A 26,257-nucleotide genomic window follows, 5' to 3' on the forward strand; every position below is an offset into this window, starting at 1 on the left:
CTAAGAAAGGTATGTTGTTGTTGTTGTTATGTGTCATCGAGTCAGACCCGACTCATAGCGACCCCTCCTTGGGTTTCCAAGACAGTATCACTACAGAAGTAGATTGCCCCATCTTCCTTCCGAGGAGTGGCTGGTGGGTTTGAACCTCCAGCCTTCTGGTTAGCAGTCAAGTGCCTTAGCCATTATGCTACCAGAGCACCTATGAGGTAAGAAAGGTATGCTCACCTCAAGTATCAGTCAGGCCAAGATGAAAAGTCTTATTAACTGAGCACCTCCTTGGCACCAGGAACTTGCTCACAGATATCATTGTAACAACCCTGCCAGACTGGGTCATCTTATCCCCATTTTACAGATGCAAAGTCTGAAGTTCAGCAAAGGAGAAGAGAGAGGGGGAAATCCACCACTACCAAAAGCCACTGAGTTGATTCCAACTCACGAGGACCCTGTGTGTGTCAGAGTAAAACTGTGGTCCATACGGTTTTCAGCAGAAGACTTTGCAAAAGTAGATCTCCAGGCCTATTTTCCATGATGCTTCTGGGTGGACTTGAACTGCCAGCCTTTCAGTTAGAAGCCAAGTGCATTAACTGTTTGCACCACCCAGGGACTCCAGAAAGGGAAACAGGAACTCTGTATTCAACCCTGAACTCACCACCTATACCTACCTAGGAAAAGGTGCCTGACTGGGTCAGCAAGAGACTGTTGGAAAATGATCAGTGGTTGTGAACAAATCCCTAGCCTCTGAGGAGAAAGTACTAGGAATTGTGAGGAGAGGTAGATTTTTTCTCCAGCCAAGGGCTTTGTGTGTTAATACCTGATGGGGTTATGTAAGAAGTCTGTGGCATATTTAGGGATAGAATAGGGGAGGTTGCTAGTCCACTCACTCAAAACTCACTGCTATCGAGTTGGAACCGACTCATAGCGACCCCTCCTTGGGTTTCCGAGGCAGTATCACTATGGAAGTAGATTGCTCAATCTCCACCCTAATTTCTGTTCTGAGCAAGGCTATGCACTCTCAGACAGCTGGCCCAGCACCCAAGAGCCACTTGTTGAAGTTCATGTCCTATTTTCTGTCTTAGAGCCTTATGTTTGCCTCCATAAACCCGTTTGGAAGATGCCCATGCAGAAGTGTTGACAGCAATTTCCTGAGGCTGAGCCTCAATCCTTAGCAATCCTTAACACTCCAGGATGTTGTTGTGCTGACTCACCATGCACCACCATGTTGGAGACATGCTTCTGGTGCTTTGCACACAGCATTTCATTCGGTGCTCACAACAACTTTAAGGGTTGGTTAGATCTATTAGTATTCTCATTTTAGCAAAGAGCTCGGGGCATTAGGTTGACTTCCCAGTCTTCCAGCTACTCTCTGGTGGAGTTGGGATTCAGACCTAGTCCCGCCACCCCAACACCCAGAGCCTGAGTATTCTGCATGATAACACAGAGTCAACAAGTAGATGAAAATGTAAGCTAGTCAATTCCATGGATGTACTCTCCTTTCCTGGCTGTGAGTAAAGGGAGACAAGCTCCACCAGTACATGAGTGGCACAGAGGCCACCTTTCCCAACTGCTGCCTGTGGCATTGGCCAGGAAAATGATCTTCCCACTCCCCATAGGACAATGGCCAGCTAGAGCAGACAGGAAAAAAATGCACCCTCATTTTACAAATGGAACCAGAGAGGGCAAATGGCTTCCCAAAGGCTGCAATTGAACCACTGGGCCAGCTAGGACTGAACAGCTGGTCAAATATGCCTTGGGCTAGGGGAGTAGAGAGAGCCTGGAGGTCAGGTACAAGGTGAGTGTTCTCTCTTCGGTCTGAATTAAAGACATGATTTGGATCTGTTTTACATGATCATGAATATGAGTAAAATAAAATCATATAAAATTAAAAACATCAAAACACAAGATCTTCCTTCCATTCCAACCCACACCCAAATTTGGACTGTGCCATGTGATAACATATCCTCCAGAAGGGGCTATCTCACCTGGTATCTAACTTGCTTGGCCTTTCATCTACTTAATTTAAAGGAACCCAAGTCCTCATGACCATCAAGATGTTACATAATGTGAATTAGGATTGGAAACATGTCTTGTGTCATGAAAATCCATCCACCAGCATTTACCACTTTCCAAGATAGCAGTAGGGAGCTCTGGCAGTGTAGTGCCTAAGGCACTTGACTGCTAACCAGAAGGCTGGCAGTTCAAACCCATCAGCCACTCCTCGGAAGGAAGGTTGGGCAATGTACTTCCGTAGTGATACTGCCTCGGAAACCCAAGGAGGGTCGTGATGAGCCAGGTCCGACTCCACAGCACATAACAACAACAAGATAGCAGTAAGGAAGGCAAAGACACCTGGGAGCAGGCAGGAGCTGATGTCAAAGGGGAATCCCATCTGCAGGACAACCAGGAGAGCCACACAAGACAGATGGAGCCAATTCACCATCTCTCTCAGCAAAGGAGCTGGTGTTAGGGAAGCAAGGACAGAGCAGAAGCATTAGTATAAATTACTGAGAGTGTTCATAACAACTTGCTGCTCAACGCTCCCGCTCCCACAGGCTAAAGAATTGTTTGCTCCAGCCTGGCAGACCCAAAGCATGCAAATTAATATCCATGATTTATCATGAGGTATTTTTCACCAGCATTCTTGGACCAGGTTCCTTTAAGTATTTGGGTTCATCTATCTAGCATGTGCCCAGTCGAGTTGCTGCTACTATTATACAAAATGCATCATAAATCCAACATTTAAGAGAGGTTTATTTAAGCCAGCCTGGTGTCCCAAGTCCAAGCTCATTACCATGAATACAATTAATTCCTGGCAGGGTATCGCATGGTAGGAGCCAATCCATTGCATCTATGAGCCACCAATGATCACAGCCTCCACAGTCTGTATGCCCCCTCCAAAGCGCCTGTCCCCCACTCCAGAGCCACTCACCATCCCTGGATCAGCCTCTGCTTTTAGGCTGCCACACATTTGCTCAATGCGTCCTTTCCTCCCTCCCTGCCTGATATCTCTGCCTTCATTTCTAAACAATCTTCAAGACCCAGCTCAAGGGCTTACTCGGTTAAAGCTTTTCCTCATTATACAAGGCAAGACTCTCTTTCCTTCCTCTCCAATCTATATAGGGATAGGCAAACAGCTTGGTGTGAGTTGGCAGACCCTGGGCCAACTCTTCCTGGAGACTCACTTTCCCCATGTAGATAAGATAGCCTCTAAATCCCTTGAATTAAAAATTGACTTTAGTTCTCATGCCTTGTAATTTGTGTCCTATCTTATCTTCTATATGAATCCATGAGTTCTGAGAGGGTGTAAACTGCTTCATCCATTCTCATATCCTCCCCAGTACCCAGCACCATGTGTCTGGCATGTTAACAGCACATGGTCTGAAAAGATGGAAGAGAGAAAGAGGGTAACAGGGAGGGAGGGAGGGAGAGAAAGGAGGAAGGATGGATGAGCCACTCAGCCAAGCAAGGGACTCCACTTGGAATTGATGAATCATTCTAGGGGAAAAAATGATCATTATGGTCACTCCTTTGAGGAGGAATGTCATATTTTTCTCACATGTTGAGAAAAATGACCATATTTATTGAGAACATGCAATGTGCCAGTCACAACCCAGGGAAGGGATGATTTCACCTCCATTACGAAGAAGAGGAAACTATGGTTCAGAGAGGTGCAGCAATTAACCCAGAGTCACACAAAAGGAGACAGGGCCAGGGTTGCAGGATAGTCCTAGCTATCTATTTTCCATTTGTCTCCAGAAGGCAGAAGCAGCCCTATACAGAGTAAAGCTCCATGCAGAGTACTAAGTATGGCTGCCTTTCTCTAATTAGTGTGATCCTTGTTCTATGACTGCATCTGATTAGCTTCCAGGGCACTGACTCCCGGGGCAGGGTCTTGGGTCATGTCCCCCACCGCTACTTCCAAGGCTGTGGTTTCACGTGGAGCCTCATCCTAGTTCTATGGCCTGAGTCTGGATTTATTAAGAGAAAAATCTCAATGACAGGGCATCATATAATCCCAACTCATTTCCCCTAGGGGACTGGTTACAGGATTTTGCTTAAACTAGATGAGTTAGAAGCAAGGGCACTAGGACTGGGAAGTAGACAGTACCAACATCTGTTGAAATGTTCACCTGCTATCTGCAGGCACATACTCTATGTCATGCCAGGCTCTCTATATGCGCGGCCTTTGTTTGAGTCTCACAATGACCATATGAGAAGAGATTATAATCCCATTGTACAGATCAGGAAATTGAGGCTCAGAGAGGTTAAATGTTTTGCCTAGGGTGACACAGCTGGAAGGAGGTAGAACTACGCTTCAACCCCAGGTCTGTTCAATCTTAAAGCTAAGGTTAGGATCTAAGAGGCCAGTGCTTCAGGTGTGGGGCCCACATTATCTGAGAATAAGAATGTGCTTTATAAATTGAAACCAAAGCAACCATTTACTTTTATTAATTATTATTGTTATTATTGCTTTGCAGACTGCAAAATCTTTCTCCTGTGGCCACAGCCCTTGCTCCAGCTGGTTCCACAGAGATAGAATGAGGCACTGTACTGCTCATGGCAGACGTGTTCCACTTCTCCAGTGAAAAGCCCCTGGCCCAGGACCACTGCAGCAGGGTCTTAGGAGGACATCCTCTGTAGATAGAGGCCAAATCACAGACTTCAGCAATTGTCAGGCTATTTTTGCCTCCTTTCATACTGTCAGATTGGAACCTTGATGCAAAATAATATAACTTCAGCACTGGCTGGCTGTGTGCTCTGAGCTCAGTTTACTCATCTGTAAAGCGAGGATGATTATTTCTACCACATAGGTCTGTGGTAGGTAAGGCATTTAACTGCTAGTCCGAAGGTTGGTGGTTCAAACCCACCAGCCACTCAGTGGAAGGAAGATGGGCAATCTACTTCTGTAAAGATTTACTGCCATGGAAACCCAACAGGGGGTTGCTTTGAGTCAGAATCAACTCTATGACAGTGGGTTTGGTTAGGTTATAGTTACCACACAGGTCTGTGGTGAGGATTAAATGAAATAATGTATGTGCTGAGCTCAGAAAATGCCTATCCCATACTGAGGGCTCAGCAAAAGTTAGCCATTATTATTATTATCATCATCTTTCAACTTCACACCCACATGATCCTCATAGTGTCAGAAGACGGCTAGAGAAGACCACTGTGAGAGACAAGGAAGACATGTGGGCACTGAACTACACATCATCCCAAGGTACAGGCTGGCAGAGCCTACTGGGCCAGGCAGACTTCCCAGCCCTGCTCCTGTTCTGAACCTTCTCTTCGCACTCTCTGAATACCGACTGGCAGATGAGAAGTTGAGTCACCACCGAGCACCAGAAGCCATTCACCCACCGGACAAATGTCAAGACTCTGCCTCTTCCAGTTTCTTTTTCATTGAGATGGAGTCACTGATGAGGGCCAGTGGCGCCTCAGTGGCAGGATTCTTGCCTTCCATGTTGGACACCCGGATATGATTCCCAGCTAAGGCACCTCAGGTGCCTCAGGGGAGGCCTGTATGTCGCTCTGATGCTGAACATGTGTCAGTGAAGCTTCCGGGCTAAAACAGATTAAGCTGAAAGGCCTAGTGATCTACTTCTAGAAATCTGCCAGTGAAAACTACGAATCACAACAGTTTGACTCACAACCAATCGTGGGAAAGGCATCAGACCTGACAACATTTCGTTTCCTTGTGCATTGGGTCACCATGATTCAAGAGCCAACTTGACAGCAGCAAACAACAACAATAGTTTCACTGACTAAGGGGGCTGCACCCACTCTCTTCTTCCCAAATAAGAGGCTTAAGTGAAGGCTATAGAAGCCAGAACTGGTACTTGAGAAGCAGAGAATTCTGGGCTCGGAATCCAGAGGCCAGTGGGGCTGGAGGATTCAGAGACAGGCCAGAGAAGATAAGACAGATACCTTTTATCTCAGTGTAAAAGGGAGGCAGACTAGTTCTTGGTGGGCACCCCTGAGGGTGAGGACATCTTCATTAGAAAGATTCCTGGTCTGGGAAGTGCTTCAGTAGAAGTAAGAATACAGGGTCTCAGTGCTGGTGGAAGGAAGCTTTCCCCAAGGTTTCCAAGACAGCAATTGCTCCATATAAAAATCTCTAAATAAGTCATCTTAAAGCCAAGCAAAGGTTTAGCTTAACTAGTAAAGAAAGTATCTGCCTTGAGCATTGTGCTCTTTTAAGATCTCCCTATATGGGATCCAAGTGACAATAGTAACTCCTGGGATTGGATAGGAAACTTAGGGGGCAGTGAGCTTATGCCCATGGGGAGGAACAATTCAGAAAAGGAGGATGAAACAGTCACACAGCTCGAAGAGTGGAATCAGTGGCACAGAACTGCACACGTAGAAACTGTTACATTGACATGTGTTCTGCTGTGAATCCTCAACAAGAAAAAAAATTATAAAAAGACTTTCAAGAATGATAAAGTGTCTGCACATCATCCCAAACCATGATTTACAAAATAAATAAAAGTGAAAACTCTAGAGATTCAGTGACATTTAGGAGGAAAGTGTCAAGAGGCAATTTGGATGGAGAAGGAGCAAGCAAGGCCTCAACCTCAAGACATGACCCTTCCCTCAAGTGGGTGAGTTATGAATGCCCATGGTGGGACTGCTCCAGGGAATGACTGTCCTGCCTGAGTGGACTTGAGACAAAAGAGAGACAACAGGTGCATAGGCCACAGCCAGACTTAGAAGAGTCAGTGAGAGTACAGACAGCCCGGAATGTGCAGGAAGCCTGTGGAGTCTGACAACGTCCCTAGACTATGGAATCAGGGATGGACAGGGAGGGGATGAGCCAAGAGCCAAGGGAATCCCAGCAGCCTTCTCGTTTGCACAAGGATCCAGGACAGACTCTCCTGCAAATAACTGCCTATGAAAAGACAGCGAGGGAGAATCAGGAAGATTAAAAAGAAAGAAAGAAAAAAAAAAAAAACTCAAAAAGCAAAGTGATCTCCTCATCTTTTTCTTGTAACTACACCCCCAAAACACCCCTTTCCAGGGGGAGAACATTGGCCCAATGTTCAACTTTCCTGTAGGTAGAAAGAACTTTAATTAAAAAGTAAATTGCAGCTTGAGTGCACCTGGTAATGTGTGCAATGGCCTTGATCCAATTAAGAAGAGGCTTCCTTTTCATCCTTTCCTTTGCCAGGATGGATTTATTGCCTGGCTTTTAAAGAAAAGGAAAAAAGCAATAAAGTATCTCAGTAAGAGACCCCAGCCTCCTCAAGCAGAGAGGTGAGGAGGGAAGTCAGGGTTGCTTGTCCCAGGCAGGCCTGGGCCTCCGTGTGGAGAACAGTCTCCTTGCCAGCCATCTTCCTCCAGGAGCAAAGGCAATGATGGGATGAAGAAAGGGAAGCACAACTCCAACCAACATTTCCCTAACAGCTGTTTCCTAAACAACACAATCTGATGCTTTGTGCCTCCTATGAAACTGAAAGAGCTATGTCAGCAGCAAAGAACTGGAGGCTTGGACCAATTGGCTCATTGGACATCCAAAAGGGATGGGTTGCCTTTCTCTGTCCTGGCCCTAGGGGAAGGAGGGAAGTGCGGGGAGCACCATCAGACAGCTGGGAAAGGGACAGGCTACTTCCAGAGCTGTATCCAATCGGATCAGCTTGGGTTTCCTGGCCAGCAGCATACCAGAAGACATAACGAGGATGCTGGGAACTGGCCGTGGGCAGACAGGATCCCAGTGGAGAAAATGTGGGTCTGGGCATTGGTTTGGCCAAGTGCTCATGTCAGCAGAGCAAGCATCTGCCCCCTGCTGCCAGGGCGTGGGGCTACCTACCTCTCAGATCCTGCTGCACCACCCTGGATCTGCCCACAGCTGCTCTAGTGAGTGTGAGTCAAGGCTCAGCAGCCACCATCATCCCCAGGTTCAACCAGGGCTTAGGAGTGACAGACAGTAGGCTACCTGGCTGGGCTATATGGCTCATTCACTTCAAATAATGGTTTCCAACCTACTTTTAGTCATGTGATGTGTGTCCAAACAAAATCTTAGATGAGCCCCAATATATGATATCGATAAAGCAGAGCTGCTCTGGTTAAAGTGGGGTAAAGGTCATGCTCTCTATTCTACCCCTACTCATCATGGCCACAGGATCTGGAGCTCTGCCAAGGCACCTCATGGGCTTCCATAGGACATAATTAGAAACCATGAAGATCAGACAAAAGCTTTGGACGTGACATCCATAGCTGCAATGTGGGGAGGGGACGTAAAAGAGCAGGTATGATTAAGATTCACTGATAATCTGTCCCTTTCTAAATAAACAGTTAAGCCCATTCTTGTGTGTTCTGAAGTCATGCCAATAGATGATTTTATAAATCAATGTACTAAGCCCTGGAATGCTTAAGGACTAAACCCAACGTTTTAACCTCTCAGTGAGGAGAGAGTCCTTGGAGCACAGAGGGTGAGGATGAGGGCAAAGCTTTAGCACTCTATGTTAGCACCCAGAAGGAGCTCTGGCAGTGCAGTGGTTAAAGCATTTGGCTGCTAACCAAAAGGTCAGCGGTTCAAACTCACCAGCCACTCAGCAGGAGAAAGATGAAGCAGTCTGCTTCTGTAAAGATTTACATCCTTCGAAACCCTATGGGACAGTTCTACTCTGTCCTTTAGGGTCACTATGAGTCAGACGGCAGTGGATTTGGTTGGTTTTGGTCTGTGCCCAGCTCCACAGCTAAGACATGACTCAATAGCTCCACCTGAGCTCCACCTAAAATGGCTCCATAACCAAACTCGTTGCTGTCGAGTCAACTGACTCATAGCAACCCTACAGAACAAAGTAGAAGTGCCCTTCATAGAGGCTTTTTTGTTTTGTTTTGTTTTGTTTTTTTAAAAAAAGCCCTTTTTATTGTGATTTGGGTGAAAGTTAACTAGCAAATTCATTTTCCATTCAACAGGTCATATACATTTTGTTTTATGGCATTGATTGGAATCCCCATAATATAACAGCTCTCTTCCCACTTCCTCCCTGGGGTTATCGTTTCCCTGTATCCTTCCTTTCTATGCATTCCTTCATTCTGAGCTTTTTCCCTGGGCAAATGCTGCCCTTCTGATCTCCCCTGGTGGTTGGTCTAAGGAGTACACCTCCCTGGTATAATTGTTCATCTCATAGGCCTATTGTTTGGCTGAAGGTAAAGTCACTGGAGTGAGTTCAATACCAGACCCAAAGGGTGACTAGGAGCCATAGTCTCTGGGTTTCCCCAGTTTCCATCAGACGAGTAAGCCCAGTCATTTTTATGATTTTGAGTTTTGTTCCACATTTTTCTCCTATTCTATCCAGCATCTAAAATTTTTATCCCCTTTCTGAGTGGTTGGCATTGGTAGCCAGAACCATCTAGTTCTTCTGGTCTCAGGGTCATATAGGTTGAGGTATCCACGGTCCACTCATCCCTTGGATTAATTGTTTCCGTGTATCTTAGATTTTCTTCACTCTTCTTTGCTCTGGATGAGGAGAGATCAATAGTTACATCTTAGATGGCTACTCACAAGCTTTTAAGACCCCAGTTGCTACTCACCAAAGTAGGATGTAGAACAATATTTTTGTGTACTGTGTTATGCCAATGGAATTTGATGTCCTCCATGACCATGTTCCCAAGCCCACATGTGCAGAGATTCACCCTCTTAAGGTGTTTGGTTATGGCTAAGAAGTTATCATAACTTTAGCCCCTGTTCATTCTATTAACTATATGGACATTTTTATAGCACATATATGTATATAGAAATATCATCTGCCAAATCTATATATAGTGAGGGTTTATTCCTGTCCACCTACCCATACCTGATCATCTTGCCTGTCTACTTATGTATCCACCTGTAGATTATTTGTTATTACTAATAACACAGTATTATGTATGTAATAGTACTTATCTTTTTTGTCTGTACCTCTTATGTACCTTTCCATGTCTTCCTTTTCCTTAGTGATATTGTGCTGGTAACCTGCTTTTGGTATATTGTTTTTTCCTTCACCTCAATCAATATGTGTCTCTTACCTATCTAGCAATTTTCCCTTCCTTCCCCTCCCAACTCTGGTAACCAACAAAAAAAATTCCCTTATGTGTATAAACCTTTCCTTTCCTTTTTATAAAAGTAGACTCATATATTTGTCCTTCTGTGATTGACTTATTATAATGTCAATAAGCATAATGTCCTCCAAGTCCATCCATATTATGAAGTGATTCACTGATTCACTGATTTTGCATTATTCTTTAATGTTATGTAGTATTCCATTGTGTGTATGTATCATAGTTTGGCTACCCATTCTCTCACTGATGGGCACATAGGTTGTTTCCATCTTTTTGCTGTGGTGAACAGTGCTGAGATGAACATGAGTGTGCATATATCTATTCACGTTCCAGCTCTCACTTCTTTAGGATATATACACCTAGTAGTGAGATTGCTGGATCAAATGGTATTTCTATTTTCAACATTTTAAGGAAGCACCATATTGTTTTCCACAGTGGTTGTACCATTTTACAGTCCCATCAGTAGTGTATGAGAGTTCCAATCTCTCCATACCCTCACCAGCATGTGTTGTTTTCTGTCTTGTTACACTTTGCTATTATTGCTGGGGTGAGATGTTGTTGTTTTGATTTGCATTTCTCTAATGGTTAATGATTGCAAGCATTTCTTCATGTGTTTGTTGGCTGCCTGAATATCATCTTTGGTGAAATGTCTGTTCATGTCTTCTACCCCTTTTTTAGTTTGATTGTTTGTCTTTTTGATGCTGAAGTGTTGAAGTTTTCCATAAATTATAGCAATAAGTCCCTTGTCAGATATGTCATTGCCAAATATTATTTTCCCAATCTGTAGGTTCTCTTTTTATCCTTTTGGAGAAGTCTTTTGATGCACATAAGAATTTAATTTTTAGAAGGCCCTAATCATCTAGTTTATCTTCTGCTGTATATGCATTTTTGGTTATGTTTGATAGTCTGTTTATGCCATAAACTAAGGTCCCTAAGTTTGCCCCTATGGACTGTTTCATAAATTTGTATGTCATCTTTGCACAAGGGCTGTACTAATCTTCTCTGTATCATTCCAATTTTAGTATATGTCCTACCTAAGTGAGCACCTCATAGTTTCCAAGGCTGCAATCTTTACTCAAACAGACGGCTGTTATCTTTCTCCTGCAGAGAAAGAGGCTGGTGGGTTCAAACTGCTGACCTTTCTGTTAGCAGCCAAGTGTTTAACTACTGCACCACTAGAGCTCCTTCGAATGGCTTCATAGAACCTGAGAACGCAACAAAAGATGCTCTCCAAATACTCAATGTGGAGGATTTCCTGCAACAGTGAAAGAAAAGAAAAGGAATGGAGTTTGGATGATGGAAAGTTCTGCATCATTCAACTTTGGCCAAGAAAGCAAAAGGGAAATTAAGCAGTTGAGAGCAAGAGCCATGTGATCACTATGAAATAGAAGCCTCTAGTCAATAATCGAGCTCTGGTAGCCTAGTGGCTAAAACACTTGCCTGCTAACCAGAAGGCTGGTGGTTCGAACCCACCAGCCACTCCTCGGAAGGAAGGTTGGGCAATCCTACTTCCGTAGTGATACTGCCTCGGAAACCCAAGGAGGGGTCGCTATGAGTCGGGGCCGACTCGACGGCACATAACAACAACAACAACAACAGTCAACAATCAAATTAACTTTGACTGTGCCACTAACTTACCTTGTGACCTCAGCATATCATATTCCATGTTTGAGGCCAGGTTTTCTCATCTGTGTCCTCAGATGCAAATCCCTTGTGAAAGTACCTAGGCAGGCCCAGGACAAATCTCATCTGTTACTAATCCCAAAGGCTCAGGAAGGCAGCCTCTTACTCCTTCTCCACCCTGAAGCTTTGTCCTGGGTCCTAACCAAAGGCTGCCATTAAATCATGCCCAAGGATGTTAACCCTGAATATTCCACTCCTTCTTATGCCTCTATGTTTTTTCTTGGGCTGTTCTCTCAACTTGGAATCTTCCCCTTCGCCTCTCTCCTACTGAACTTCTATTCACCTTTCAAGTTAAAATGCCTACAGTTTTAGAGCCAGGCAATTCAGCCACAGAGGTTACAGATTAATGAGACCTTGGCACTGGGATAATTAAAATATTTAGCAAATGGAATGGGATGGGCTCTAACCCAAGCAGAACACTCAACTAGTCAGAATAGATGGTGGTCAAGACAATCCACATGGCCATACCAGTAAGTATCAGTGATCATCAGTCCTGCTCACAACCAAGGATCATCACCCCTATAGCCAGGCTTGTCTTTCTCCCTGGACCAATGTGAACCTAAGTCACATCTGGGCTTAGCAGGGATTAGGGCAGAGGGTGAACAACTCTACCTGCTAAAAAGCATCTCTAAGAACAGCTCTCTAGCCACAAGATCACAGGTTATTCACACCCTATCCTGGACCTGAAGACCTCATTGTGACTTTTATGACCTTTATCATCTTCAAGCACCAAGGGCATAAGGGCATCTGGGTGTAAAAACACCAAGGACTGCATCCTCTTCCACAATGCCACCCTGAAGCCTGGTTTGCAGTGCTCTGCAGCCCTTGGTGTGAGGGAGACAGTGTGTGTGCTGCCAAGGACGGTTTACGTGCCGCATGTGTTTTGTCTATCTGCTGGTGTCCCAAGAGAAGCAGGCTTGCTAAGCCCCAGCTGCAGCTGCCTGAGAACCTCATCTTTCCTAAGTTGTTCATCAAAGACACAGGACAGGAGTGCCCTGAGGCCTGAGGATGGGGCAGGGGGAGAACAGGTGTCGGTGGAGGGCACAGGGCAGAGGGGGAGGTCAGGACCCAGGCAGGCCTGGATTCCTGGCTGTTCTGGATTCAGAGAATCTCTTAGGTGCACTGGCCTGAATGATATGACAGATTTACTTTCTGTTCCAGTATAAACAGGCCCTAAATGGAGTCAGGTGTTGTTCATATGTAACTCTTACCTTATGGGCATGCCCAACAGGATTTTTCACTTTCCTCAGCCCTGTAATGGCTGCCGAGCTCATGCTCCTTTGGAATTAAATACTGGCCCAGGCAAGGGTAGGAGTGGACTGAGAACCCCAGTGGACCTCTCCAATCACCTGCTCCCCTGACCAGAAACATACCTGCCTCTGCCCTAGGCCTCAGTCACCTACTGAATTTCCAGAGTGGAGCTCCCTGTGGTCACAGCTTCTTATTAATTCAACACCTGATCACACCTGGCACCAGCTACCCCTCCTGGACAGACTTACAGACAAAGGGGAAATCTTCACACAAGGGCCCTAAAAGTAATACACAAGGCTGTTTCAAGTTCAGCAGGACAGAAATATGCAGGCTGGTTAGACTCGTGTGCTGGCAGTCTCACTTCTTCCGGGCTGACTTTATTGTTCTACAGGTGAGTAGCCATTCATTCAACACATATTTATTGAAAGCCCACTACGTGTTAGTCACCATTCCAGGCACATGAAATACTGAGACCAAGAAGACAAAGTCTCTAGGTTCATGAAGCTCACAGTCTACAAATGAACAGGCATGTCAAGTAGACTCAGGTGGTTGCATGTGTACAAAGAAAACAAAGCAGAGCAGAGAAATCCTCTCCAAGGAGGTGATATCTGGGTAAAGCTCTTAATGAAGCAAGGAGGAGCCACACAAAGAACTAGGCATTCCAGATAGAGAAAATGGTGGGATGAAGGCCCTGAGGCAGGAACAAAGCCAGTTTGTCTGAGGAACAGCAAGATGCCAATTGGGCTAGAGCAGAATAAGAGCCTTGGAAAGTGGTGGGAAAGAAGGTAGGGAAATGGGCAAGGACCTTTGTGAAGGTTGTGTTACTGTTCCCAGTTATTTGCTACTCTGCTTATAAGAGTCATACATGCCCATCCGCTAGCTGTGACTTGCAAGGCTATGCAGTAAGGCCTTGTACTTCCAGCCCCACTGACATCGCTAGCTGTCCCATTTGCTGTGGCCAATGAATGTGAGCAGAAGTCATGAATGCCACCTCAAGGCAAAGCTTTAATAGTCATTATGATGCCCAGCCACTGTTCTTTTTCCTTCTACCACAGGACTGAAGCAAGGGCTGCTCCTTCAGCCCAGACCCTGGAATGAAAAGGCATGTGAAGCAGAGCTGATGCTCAGTTTAACAAGAAATAAACCTTTGTGGTTGAAAGTCTAAGATTTTAGGATTGCTACTATAGCATGAGTCCCTACGTGGGCTGGAGGTTCAAGTCCACCCAGTGGCACCTTGGAAAAAACGCCTGTTGATCTACTTCCAAAATTAAAAAAAAAAAAAAAACCTTAAGTAGTAGAGATCTACTCTGACATACACGGGGTGACCATGGGTCAGAGTCGACTTGATGACAACTTGGCATAGTGCCTAAGGCATTTGACTGTTAACCAGAAGGCTGGCAGTTCAAACCCACCAGCCGCTCCTCAGAAGGAAGATTGGGCAATCTACTTCCGTAGAGATACTGCCTTGGAATCCCAAGGAGGGGTGGCTGTGAGTCAGATTGACTTGATGGCAGTGAGTTTGGTTTCAGTTTAGTTTACTATAACATGGCCTAGTAGAAGCTAATACAGCCTTGTAGGCCTGTTAAAGGCTAAAGGCAATAAAATTTATTCTATATGCAATGAATATCCATTATAGGGCTTTGAGGACTGTAACCTGAATGGATTCCTTTTTTTTTTTTTTTTTTTTATTGAGAGACCACTGTGGCTGCTGTGTGAAGAACTGATACCCTATAACATCAGCTTCACCCCCACCACTTTCTCCTACCCCTCACTCCAGCTTCACAGCAAGTCAATTATCACAGGAGGTCAGGCAAAGATGTAGCCACCATGGGTCTGTAGGGAGAAAGGGTCAAAAGGTCGAAGAATACCTGAGCTATCTGTTAGCTATCCTATTAGTTTATATCCTAAACCAAGAGCAACTGGCATCTATTTGAGTTCAGCCCACACATGCCTTGGGAAGGATGTTCCATGTGGTCTGAGGAATTTGTTAAGGCCAGTAAAGATATGGTACTTTCCAGTCCTTTACTAAGAAACAGCAGCTATAATGAGAGAACGTTTCCAGACTGGCATAGAACCAGGCTTGCAAATCAGTCTCCTATGAGTTACTGGTCAGGGAAGATAAAGCTAATTCCGCCCCTGTTCTCCCATTCCTCATAGGACCACCTCTCAGCCTCTCTCTCATGGCACTTGGTTGGCCCTTCTGAACTCTAGTTCCCTGTGTGCATATCTCGTATTCTAACCCCCAGAAGACCTTGTGCACAACATCTAGTACATAATCCAACCCCCAAACTTACTGCCGTTGAGTTGATTCTGACTCAAAGTGACCCCATAGGACAGAGTAGAACTGCCACATAAGTTTCCAAGGATTTTTTTCCATAATCTTTATAGAAGCAGACTGCCACATCTTTCTCCCATGGAGTGGCTGGTAGTTTCGAACCACCAAAGGCTTCAGTTAACGGCTGAATGTTTTAACAACTGTGCCACCAGGGCTCCTTCCTAGTACACAGTAGGTGCTCAATTAGCATATTTTGAATGAATGAATAGATGCATACTACCAGAATTCATAGGTTAACATAAAATTCAGAGGGTAAAAAGGTTTCTAGTTCTGTTTCTGGCTGAAAAGTACAGGAAAGCTGGGTTTAATAAATCAATGAAAAAGGTGTAGCTACTAAATTCCTCTCCACCTGGCACCAGCAAAGGACACATTTACATCTCATTTCCCAAAGGTAGGACAGCAAAAGACCAGAGATCCCTTAAGATGTTATACATTCAAGTGTAGGCATCTTCAGAAGATGGAGCATCAAGACGTCTCCAAACCCCTAAACACATACATACCTAGGGAAAATGCTGAAATCTTTAGCTCCCTAGGAAAGCAAAGCCAAACTAGAGATTTACAGCACTATCAGACAGTCGTGGTTGGGTGCTCACAATGTGCAGGGCATTAATTAGCTGGGCTGGGAGTGGGAGATAAAATTGTCCAAGACATAGCCCTGCCCACAAGAAGCATATGACCTTAATACCAATGTAAGACCCAGATAAGTGAATTGTGGTCTTAGACAAGTCAACAACTACCTATAAGATGAAAGCAATAAATCATACTCAATAAAATACAGATGAACCAAATTTCCATGAGGCCACAGGAAATCAGAAAGGGATGGCATCATGAAGGCCTGGCTGAGTACAGTCTGAGCTCTTGAGCTTTGAAGAGTTCAGGCAGGCAGAGAGGAGAAAAGAGGACACAGAGAGAAGCAAAAAGGGGAAATAGGAGAAGTGGTCCCTGAGATCCCAGGGGACTTGGTTCCGAAAGGCAGGGGCAAGCAAGCCAGAGGCAATAAAATTAGAGCAAACTGTCCTGCCAATAGCTGGGGACAGGAAGCTGGAGAATAGACATTAAGTATGCCAGGAAAGGCCTGGAAGTTATGTCCTGGAAAAAAAAAAGAAGAACAAGGGGGCAGATTATATTTTACAGTCTTAGAAAGATTACCGAAGGATGAAAAGCTGATGGAAGACATTTTAAGAGAAACCAATTCTTGTTCCCAGGTGTATTTCAATTGGCCACAGTTTCACAATGAATGATGTGAGCAGAACCCAGAGAAGCAGGTCTGCTCTTGTAAGCACAGAAAGGAAGGCTTCAATAAAATACCTACAGAGAACTATTTGCTCCTTGAGATTCCTGGAGTGTACGGAATGCAAATAAGCAAAACCAATGACCTATAGCATAAATTATTCCAATTATTCAGCAATCATGATGAGTGTATATACACATAAAGCACTTCTGCTGAGTACAATGGTTGTCTTGAGGAAAAGCACTTGTCTGATTGTGTTGCAAACTGGACTAGGCACTTTGTCACGGAACAGTTATTTTTACTTGAAAAACAATTGATGGACAGACTATAATTACTCAGATTTGGGAACTTGGCAGACTTCTCTCAAAAAGGAAAGAAGTAAGCTTGTCACTTCAAGGAAAACAACTGATGAGATTTGTTCCCAATGATATAATTCAAGCTTTTAAGCAAAAATTAGAATTTTGGAAAACCTGCATCTACCACTATGAGCCTGACAGCTTCCCAATACTTAAAGACTTCTGGTGATATCAGTGGTAATGTTAATGAAATTTAGTTTTGATGCTCTATACTACATGCGTTAACACTTAGAAGATCTGGATTAACTCAGTAGACCTACATTTTCCAAATGAACAATGTATTGGGATCCTCAATAATTGGGATCCTCAATAATTTTTAAGAGTATAAAGTAGTCCTGAGACTAAAAAGTTTAAGAATCACTGGTTTAGACCATTGTTGGAAGATAGAAAATTCCACTTATTTAGGGCCCAGGAGCCATAAGACCCAGGCTTGGCCTCCTCCAAGCCCCAAAGATGAGATCTGCTCTGTTGATGAGAAGCCACAGGGGATCTACTTGCTTGTGCTGTAAAGTCAGGGCAAGGTTATAAAAGTTTGTTTCAGGGTTGATAATTACCATTTTGTACTGGTTCTATCATACTAGTTCTTAAAATACTGACATAATTTCTTAGAGATTGGTATATAACTGCTATTCCAAGACATCCTACCACCATCCACTATACTGTCCCCTCCTCAAATACCCCAACCTTCTCAAGAACCAGCAACTAAGCAGTTACAATCTGACACAGCAGGGTGTCCCCAGCACTCTGCTGTAGAGCTAGAGCCAGGCCAGTGCCAAATGCCACGCCAGTTGTTCATATTTTTGAGTATCAGTCCTCGTTGGCTCGCTCCCTCAGGATGAGAAAACTTGGAGGCAATTTGAAACTTGAAGAAGGCAGCATTCCAGAGAAATGAACACTGACTGAAAACACCAGGATACCTAAGTCACTACTTCATGTAGGCCAATACCTTCAGCAAAGAAGAGCAAACTCTGAAGAATGAGTTACACACAGAATCAGTGACAGCTACAAGAGATGGCTGTGGAAAATGAAAGAGAAACTCCTCTGGAAGATGGTATAAGCAGTGACCACCTCTAAAGCACAACTCTGGAGAGCTATAGGAAGAAGGAAAGGATACCTATGAGTTGGAATCTACTCCATGGCAACGGGTTTAATGTTAAGGCTTGATTCCTCCAAAGTGAGTCATTTCTTGCCTCTGTTCACCAGTTATGAATTATCTCCCTGTATTAGGCAGATGCTGGAATCATAACGCCCGTTTTTCATTACCATTCAGCATCCTGACCAACTCCATTCGCTCCCCCAAATCTGATAGATGAAGACTTGGAGATGCAAGAGGAGCCAAGTCTAGGTTAGCTCCGTACTGGGGAAAACTAGCTCTGTTTGCTCTATCTGAATAAGAATACTGCAAACACCTATGCACACAGGTCAGCTGGCTCCACTCTGGATCTCAAACTCCAGCTCCAGGATTTATTAAGAGTGACTTGTGATTTGTACTTTGTCACTCTTCCTTTTGATGAGAACATATGTTACTTGTTTCCCAAACACCTGGAACTGGAAAAATTCCCAACACCCTCTTAATTATCATGGCACAAGCAGTGATCATTAGAACTCTGCCTACTAGGCCTGTTTCTGCCCAGGCCTGGGCAAGCAGGATCAGTTCCCCCAGTGAACACAGTGACGCCATCCAAATCGGCATGGCACACCAAGCCTTTATCTTGGGGATGACTTCCATTTCTCCCCAGGCATGGAGTCGCCTTCCCAATTGACAAGAGAAAATGGGACTGACTCTGAGACCTCAGTTGAAGAATGAAGTGTGTGGACCTTGCTATGAGCTGTGTGCCCTCCCCTGAAGATCCTCTTGCAGTTGGGCAGAGAGAGGTGAAGCAGGAGAAGCTTAGAAGGAATGGTGGCCTACAGTCACGTCACTCTTCAACTTCAATCTCCTGCCACAAGCCAGTGAGGAAGTAGAAGGCTTGGCCAAAACCAGATGTTTCTTGAGGATAGAAGCACATTTCTGAAACCAATAGCTCCTTCTTGTTCCTCTGAATAAATAAGGTATAGAGGTCTACAAAAGAACAAGCCATGCCCTTTACCACAGATGGCTAATACTCACATTCCAAGAGCATCTTTACAGTTAGTCACATTGCTAAAAATGACTCTAAATCTCTTCCAGAAAGAAAACATTCTACCATGGCTCCCTCTTTGCTCTTCAACAAGCGTGGGAAACTGTTGGCACTCATAGGAGTTTCAACTAAGAGAGGCGTTCAGCAGTTTTTTGAAAAGCCTTAAACAGCTGATTTGTACAGCAAGGCTCACAGCCTTGCTGAATGCTAATGACAGCCTGAACCCTGCTAAGGAGAGTGACACAGTATGTCCATCGTCCATGGCTCGAGCACCAGGGGGCCAGGAGCTGTAAGGGCCTGATTTGTCTGCTCACCGATATTCCTGCCAACCAACTCCCAAATCTACAGTCTAGAGGGCCTGTGGGAGGGCCCAGGGAGAGCACCAACATGTTCCATACAATGATGTAGCTCCGGAATGCAGAGATCACATCATCTCTCAGAGCACCCATTACACCTAGAGCTGCAACCCTTGATCCAGCTATTAGAGAGAGGGTCAGTGCAACATACAGATTTGAGTTATACAGATCTAGGCCCTACGTCTGGTGCTGGCACTTGGGAAGTGCCAGAAGATTTATGACTTAACCTAGGAGTGATACTCAAATAGATAGCATGGTCACATGGCAAAGACTGGTGTGTGTTCACCAAAACCCATTTCCTTTTCCTCCTGGACAACCAGCTAGACTACATTCCCCAGCTTCCCTTGCAGCTAGGGGTGTCACATGGCTGATTTCCTGTCAATGAAATATGGCTTTAATTGGAAATTACCTGTTCCACTTTCAGTCATGCCCATGAAAACTTTTCTGAAATCTTTCATGTTCTCTCTTCTTATGTCTGCCAGCTGCTAACACTAAGAAGACCCAGCAAAAGACTTCAAGGCCCCAGCCTGTGTCCCTGGATGGAAGGAAGACTGCACACTCAGCAGGAACTTCCATATATTGGCCATTGGCTAAGTGAAAAATACATATTTTTTGGGGTTACAGTTACTGAGATTTGGAAGCTGGTACTCCAGTTAACTTTCCTCACTTTAGCTAAAAATAAGCACCAATCAATAAGGACCCTGGCTGTTAGCTGTACCAAGCCACCAGGTATATACGTAAAATCTTACCTCCTGACTTCTCAATCTGTCTCCTCATTGGTAAAACAAAGATGTCACTGCTTCCTCAACAGGTTGTTGTGAAGATTGACTGAGATCATGGACATCTAGCAACTGGCACAGTACTTGGCTCATGCTTATCTAAATCTGATGGACCTCACTGAGTTCCTTCTCATCCAGGTTTCTCAGGTTCCTCATTTGCACAAGAAAAAGTATTCTTAACACTCTCTTCATTATACAGGCAGTAGAGACCCTGACAGCCTGAATTTTTTCTTGCCCCGTACTCCCTCAACTGCAGTCATTCTACCCACAAGGAAGCCAATCCCTCAGCAGGTACAGCTTTCATTTTATAGCAAGTTTCTGGAAATGCTCCTTTCTGAATAATTCAAGTGCATCCTCTTTAATAACAGATGGAAATACAATGAACCTAACCATACAGACAGAATCCATATTCCTTGAAGGGACCAGAATATACCAGATTACAAATTTGGGGCCCTGGGAACATACCTATAACCCTGGAAGCCAACACCCAGCTGTGATTAGATGCTACAAGAATTCAAGGATTCTAGTTTTGGTGCAACACAGTGGTTAAGGGATCAGACTTTATCAGACCACAGGAACTCAATTCCTGTCTCACCCCATGGGAAAAGTGTGACCCTGGATACATTATTTAATATTTCTTTGCTCAATTTTATGTCTAAAAATGGGGATAATAAAAGTATCTATCTCATACTGTTGCTGTGAAGATAAAATGAGATACTTTGTGTATAGAATTTAGCATGGCACATAATAAAAACTCAATACATGGTAGCTACTAATGTCTTTTTTGGCATAGTTCAAAACAAACTTTTCAGCAAGTTAAGGAGACTCCTATTTCTCTAAGTGAGTCCCTGGAAACACCATCAATCTCTCTGTAACAGGTGTTTTTCTACTTAACGACCCTAAAGAGACAGAAAAGCTTTAATCAATGCCCGAAAATAAAATATGAAGAAATTATACACACAGTTAAGGAACAAAAATCAAAGATGTTTCTACACATTGTCCAGTAGACAAAAACATATTGACATGCTGTTCCTACAAGGAAATGGACTGCTTTTCTAGATAATGTATGAGCCATCCATCTTATCCTGCTACTGTTTTCCACTTTTCAAGGCTAAAAGTTACCTCTAGCCAAACAAAAGAAAGACTCCTTCTAGTTCCTACTGTGGTTCCCAGGAGGACAGATGCTCCGCCACCTTATGTGTGCACACACACACATGCACAAATATCCTGAGTCTGGCACAACTGCAAAACAACTTTAAATTCAGGAAAAGGGTATGCGGCACAATTTCTTCTTAAGAAACCAGAGAGACAGACAGAAACAGAAGGTAAACATCCTTCATGTAAAAATTCTACCACTGTCCAAAGCACCAGGAGCTCTAGTGGCGTAGCGCCTAAGGCACTTGACTGCTAACCAGAAGGTTGGCAGTTCAAACCCACCAGCTACTCTGTGGAAGGAAGACTGGGCAATACGCTTCTGTAAAGATTTACTGCCTTGGAAACCCAAAGGGGTTCACTATGAGTCAGAATCTACCCAACGGCACTGAGTTTGGTTTTTGGTCTGATCCAAAGCACATTTGGGAGTTCCAACTCTGAAATGCCACAGGCAAGGCAGAAGCTGACTTATGAAGGTATCTGGGGCCCACCTCAGAAATCATTTAATGTAGCTCCAAAGTGTAAAGGGAAGGAAAGATGTATGTGTGTGTGTGTGTGTGTGCGCCCGCATGTGCATGTGCATGCACATTCATATGCATACATACACATAAGGCAAGGGAGCATGTGTCCTCCTGGGAACCATGGTAGGAACTGAAAGGAGTGTTCATTTTGCATGGCTAGAGGTACCTTTTGGTCCTGTGAACTTAAACAAGTCATTTCCTTCTCAAGGATATAAATAGAGATATATGTAGTCTTAGAGGTCAGACCAAAACAGAGGCCAACCAAACCTTATTTTATATCTGATATCTGTCCACTGTAGTCCCCTTAGGCAGGACTATGATCTATAGTTCTCCAAGGTCCCAACCTCTCCCTGATGCCTTAAACAAGCCCGCATCACCCATTTAAGTTGCCTTGCATTTGAGTTTGTGGCCCCTAGACTAGGAGGTCTCAACAGACTCTTCCAACTTTGTCAGTTCATGAACCTAAAAATCTATGATATGAAGTTGTTGTTGTTGTTATGTGCCATCAAGTGGGACCTGATTCATAGCAACCCCTCCTTGGGTTTTCCAAGGTGGTATCACTACGGAAGTAGATTGCCTAACCTTCCTTCCGAGGAGTGGCTGGTGGATTTGAACCGCCAGCCTTCTGGTTAGTAGTCAAATACCTTATGCACCATGCTACCAGAGCTCCTCATGATATGAAGAGTCTATACCAAATCCCCTCCTTACTTTTCTAAACTGAAAGGCGTTGTGGAGCTTGATTTTTGTTCTCTATAAACAGACTGATATTTAGAAAGAAAAAAAAAAGTGTGTGGGGGGGGCAGTTATAAGATGTGCAAAAAAAAAAAAAAAAAAAAAAGGTGTCCAAGGGATTTTGTCCTCTTTGTCCACATACAAAATCTCAAACTACTAGTGGGATACTTAAGGAGGTGGCCTATATCTGATTGTTTCAACACTCTTCAGAGGCTTTTGTGAGAGATTTTTACTATCTAAAAATGTCCAGTCTTTCTCATCTTCACTCTCAAGTTCTGTGGATTTCAAAGATGAGTCCCATGCTCATTGGAACATCACTCCCTGTCCTGCTTTTGTCCAAGAATTGGTCATCCTGTTTGTGCTTTGGGAGTGGTAGAATTTTAAAGGAAGGATGTTTTTCTACTGCTTCTCAGCTCCTCTCTGCTTTGCTGAGAGAGAATTATTATATGTACTCTTTTTCAGAAATAAAAGCTTACACTGAATGCTAGCTATATGATTTAACAGGTATATGATTTGCAAAGGAGCTCTGGTAGCATAGTACCTAAGGCACTGGACTGCTAACCAGAAGGCTGGTTCAAACCCACCAGCCACTCCTCGGAAAGAAGGTTGGGCATTCCTACTTCCTTAGTGATACTGCCTCGGAAACCCAAGGAGGGGTCACTATGAGTCGGGGTAGACTCGATGGCAAATAACAACAACAACAACAACATGACTTGCAAATATTTTCTCCCATTTTGTAGGCTATCTTTTCACTATCTCAATGGTGTCAGTTGTAATACAAAAGTTTTTAATTTTAATGAATTTTGTTTTATCTAATTTTCTTTGTCACTTGTGCTTTTGGTATCACATCCAAGGGACCTTTGCCTAGTCCAAGGTCACAAATAATTATGCTTATGTTTTCTTCTAAGAGTTTTACAATTTTAGCTCTTACATTTAGGTCTATGACTCATTTGAATTAGTATGTGGTATGGTGTGAGGTGTTGTTGTTGTTGTCTTTATGTGCCATCGAGTCGGACCCAACTCACAGCTACCCCTCCTTGCATTTCTGAGGCAGTATCACTACGGAAATAGATTGCCCATCCTTCCTTCTGAGGAGTGGCTGGTGGGTTTGAACCGCAGCCTTCTGGTTAGCAGTCAATTACCTTAGGCACTATGCTACCAGAGCTCCTTATGGTGTGAGGTAGGAGTATAAACTGATTTTTCAGTAGATGGATATCCAGTTGTTCAGCACCATTTGTTTAAAAAATTATTTTTTCCCTCATTGAATTGTCTTGGCATCCTTTTTGTAAACAAATTGCCTATAAATGTATGGATTTATTTCTGGACTCTAAATTATTTTCCATTGATCTATATGTCTTTATGGCACTACCATACTGTCTCAATTACTGTAGCTTTATAGTAGGTTTTAAGTCAAAAGTGTAAGCCCTCCAACTTTGTTTTTCTTTTTCAAGATTTTTTTGGATAGTCTAGGTCCCTTAAATTTCCATAGGAATTTTAAGATAAGCTTGTAAATTTCTGCATAGAAATGAGCTGGGATTTTGATAAGAATTACATTGATGCTGTAGATCAATTTGGGGAATATTGCCATCTTAAAAATATTGTCTTTTGATCCATGAACACACAATGACTTTTCATTTATTTAGATCTTTAATTTCTTTCAAAAATGGCTTGTAGTTTGTAGAGTACCCATTCTGCATTTCTTTTGTAAATTTATTCCTACATATTTTATTCTTTTTGATGCCACTGGAAATGGAATCAGTTTTTAAATTTTCATTTTCAAGTTTTTCATTGTTAGTATTTAGAAATGCATTTGACTTTTGTGTATTGATTTTGTGTCTGGCAACTTTGCTGCACTCACTTATTCTAATAGTTTTTTGGTAGAGCCCTTAGGATTATATCCAGTATTGGTCATCTGCAAATAGAGATGGTTTTACTTCTTCCTTTTCAATCTGGATAGTTGTTTTTTGTTGTTGTTTTTTGTTTTTGTTTTTGGTTTTGTTTTTGTTTTTTTTGCCCAATTGCTGTGGTTAGAACTTCTAGTACAATATCAAATAGTGGCAGTGAGGGCAACCATCCTTATCTTTTTCCTGATCTTAAAGGAAAAGAATTTCATCTTCCATCATTTAACATGTTATTAGCTTTGGGTTTTTCATAGATGCCTTTTATCAGGTTGTCAAAATTGTCTTCTATTCCTAGTTTGTCCAGTGTTTTTATCCTGGAAAGGTGTTGGGTTTTTGTCAAATGCCTTTTCTACTGAAATTATCCTGTATTTTATTAATGTGATATATTACATTAATTTATCTTCATTTGTTAAACCAAGACAGAATTCTTGAGGAAATTCCACTTAATAATAGTATATGAACTTTCTATATATTACTAGATCCTTTGCTAGTATTTTGTCCACAATTTTTGTGTCTATAGTCTGTTGGTATGACATTTCATTATGCTGCCTTTGTTTTTGGTATCAGGGAAATACTTGCTTCATAGAGTGAGTTAGGAAATAGTCCTTCTTCTAATTTTGGAAGAGTTTGTGAAAAACTGGTATTAATTCTCCCTTAAATGACCGTAGAATTCATCTGGGCCTGATGTTTTAAATTACTAATTAATCTCTTTACTTGTTATAGTCCTATTCAGATTTTCTGTTTCTTCTCAAGTCAGTTTTAGTTGTTTTTGTCACTCTAGAAATTGATTCACTTCATCCAAGTTATCTAAATTTGTTGCCATACTCTTCCACTATAATCCTTTTATTTCTAACATTGAAACTCATGTTCTCTCTTTCATCCCTGATTTTAGTAATTTGAGTCTTCTCTTTAATTCTGTCAGGCTATCTAAAGATTTTTGAATTTTATTGATCATTTTTTTTTTATTGATTTCTTTTATTTTTCTATTGTTTTTATAGTCTCTATTTCCATGATAATCATTATTTTTCCTTCATTTTGCTTGCTTTAGGTCATCTTTTTCCAGTTCTTAAGGCGGAAGTTTAGTGTATTAGTTCCCTGTAACGGCTGTAACAAATTACCACAGACTAGGTGGCTTAAAACAAGAGATATATTATCTCACAGTCCTGAAGGACAGAAAATCTAAAATCACTATCACTGAGTCAAAAATCAAGGTATCAGCAGGACTGTACTACCTTGAAAGGCTCTAGGGGAAAATTAATTCCTCGCCTTATCTAGCTTCTTGTGGTTGCCAACATTCCTTGGTTTAAGCTGCATCACTCTACTCTCAGCACCCGTCTTCATGTGTATGTAATCTACTTCTGCTTTTCTCTTATTAGGACATTTGGGATGGCATGTAGGGCCCACTCAGATAGTTCTTTTATTTCCAAGGTAAAAAATAAGGATAGTTCTCATTTTAAAATTCTTAATCATATTTGCAGACTCTTTTTCCATATAAAATAACATTTACATGTTCCAGGAATTTGGATGTTGGTATCTTTGGGGTAGGGACATTTTTCAGCCTACCAAAGTAAAGGTTATTGATTTGATGTATTTCTTCCTTCTTAATATAGCATTTGTAGCTATACATTTCCCTTTGAGCACTACTTCAGCTGCATCCCATAAGTTCTGGTATGTTGTGGTTTCACTTTCATTCACCTCAAAGTATTTCCTAATTTCCATTTTGATTTCTTCTTTGATCCATTAGTTATTTAGAATATATATATATGTGCATATATATATATATATACACACACACATAT

The 26,257-nt window shown here is 42.9% G+C and overlaps 1 protein-coding gene and 1 non-coding gene across 2 annotated transcripts in view; both read right to left on the reverse strand.

Annotated features, from left to right (window-relative positions):
• The window catches only part of GALNT18 (polypeptide N-acetylgalactosaminyltransferase 18), a 440,243-nt gene that overhangs the window by 387,389 nt on the left and 26,597 nt on the right, over positions 1–26,257 (reverse strand). The gene's annotated exons all lie outside the window — the stretch shown is intronic.
• Positions 10,981–11,087, reverse strand: LOC122151631. Its single transcript, XR_006164238.1, has one exon. It is a non-coding gene; the product is annotated as a U6 spliceosomal RNA (small nuclear RNA).

The sequence above is a fragment of the Orycteropus afer genome, unplaced genomic scaffold (genome assembly GCF_000298275.1).
Source record: "Orycteropus afer afer isolate SDZICR_OR568_19922 unplaced genomic scaffold, OryAfe1.0 scaffold00014, whole genome shotgun sequence".
Classification (NCBI taxonomy): domain Eukaryota; kingdom Metazoa; phylum Chordata; class Mammalia; order Tubulidentata; family Orycteropodidae; genus Orycteropus; species Orycteropus afer.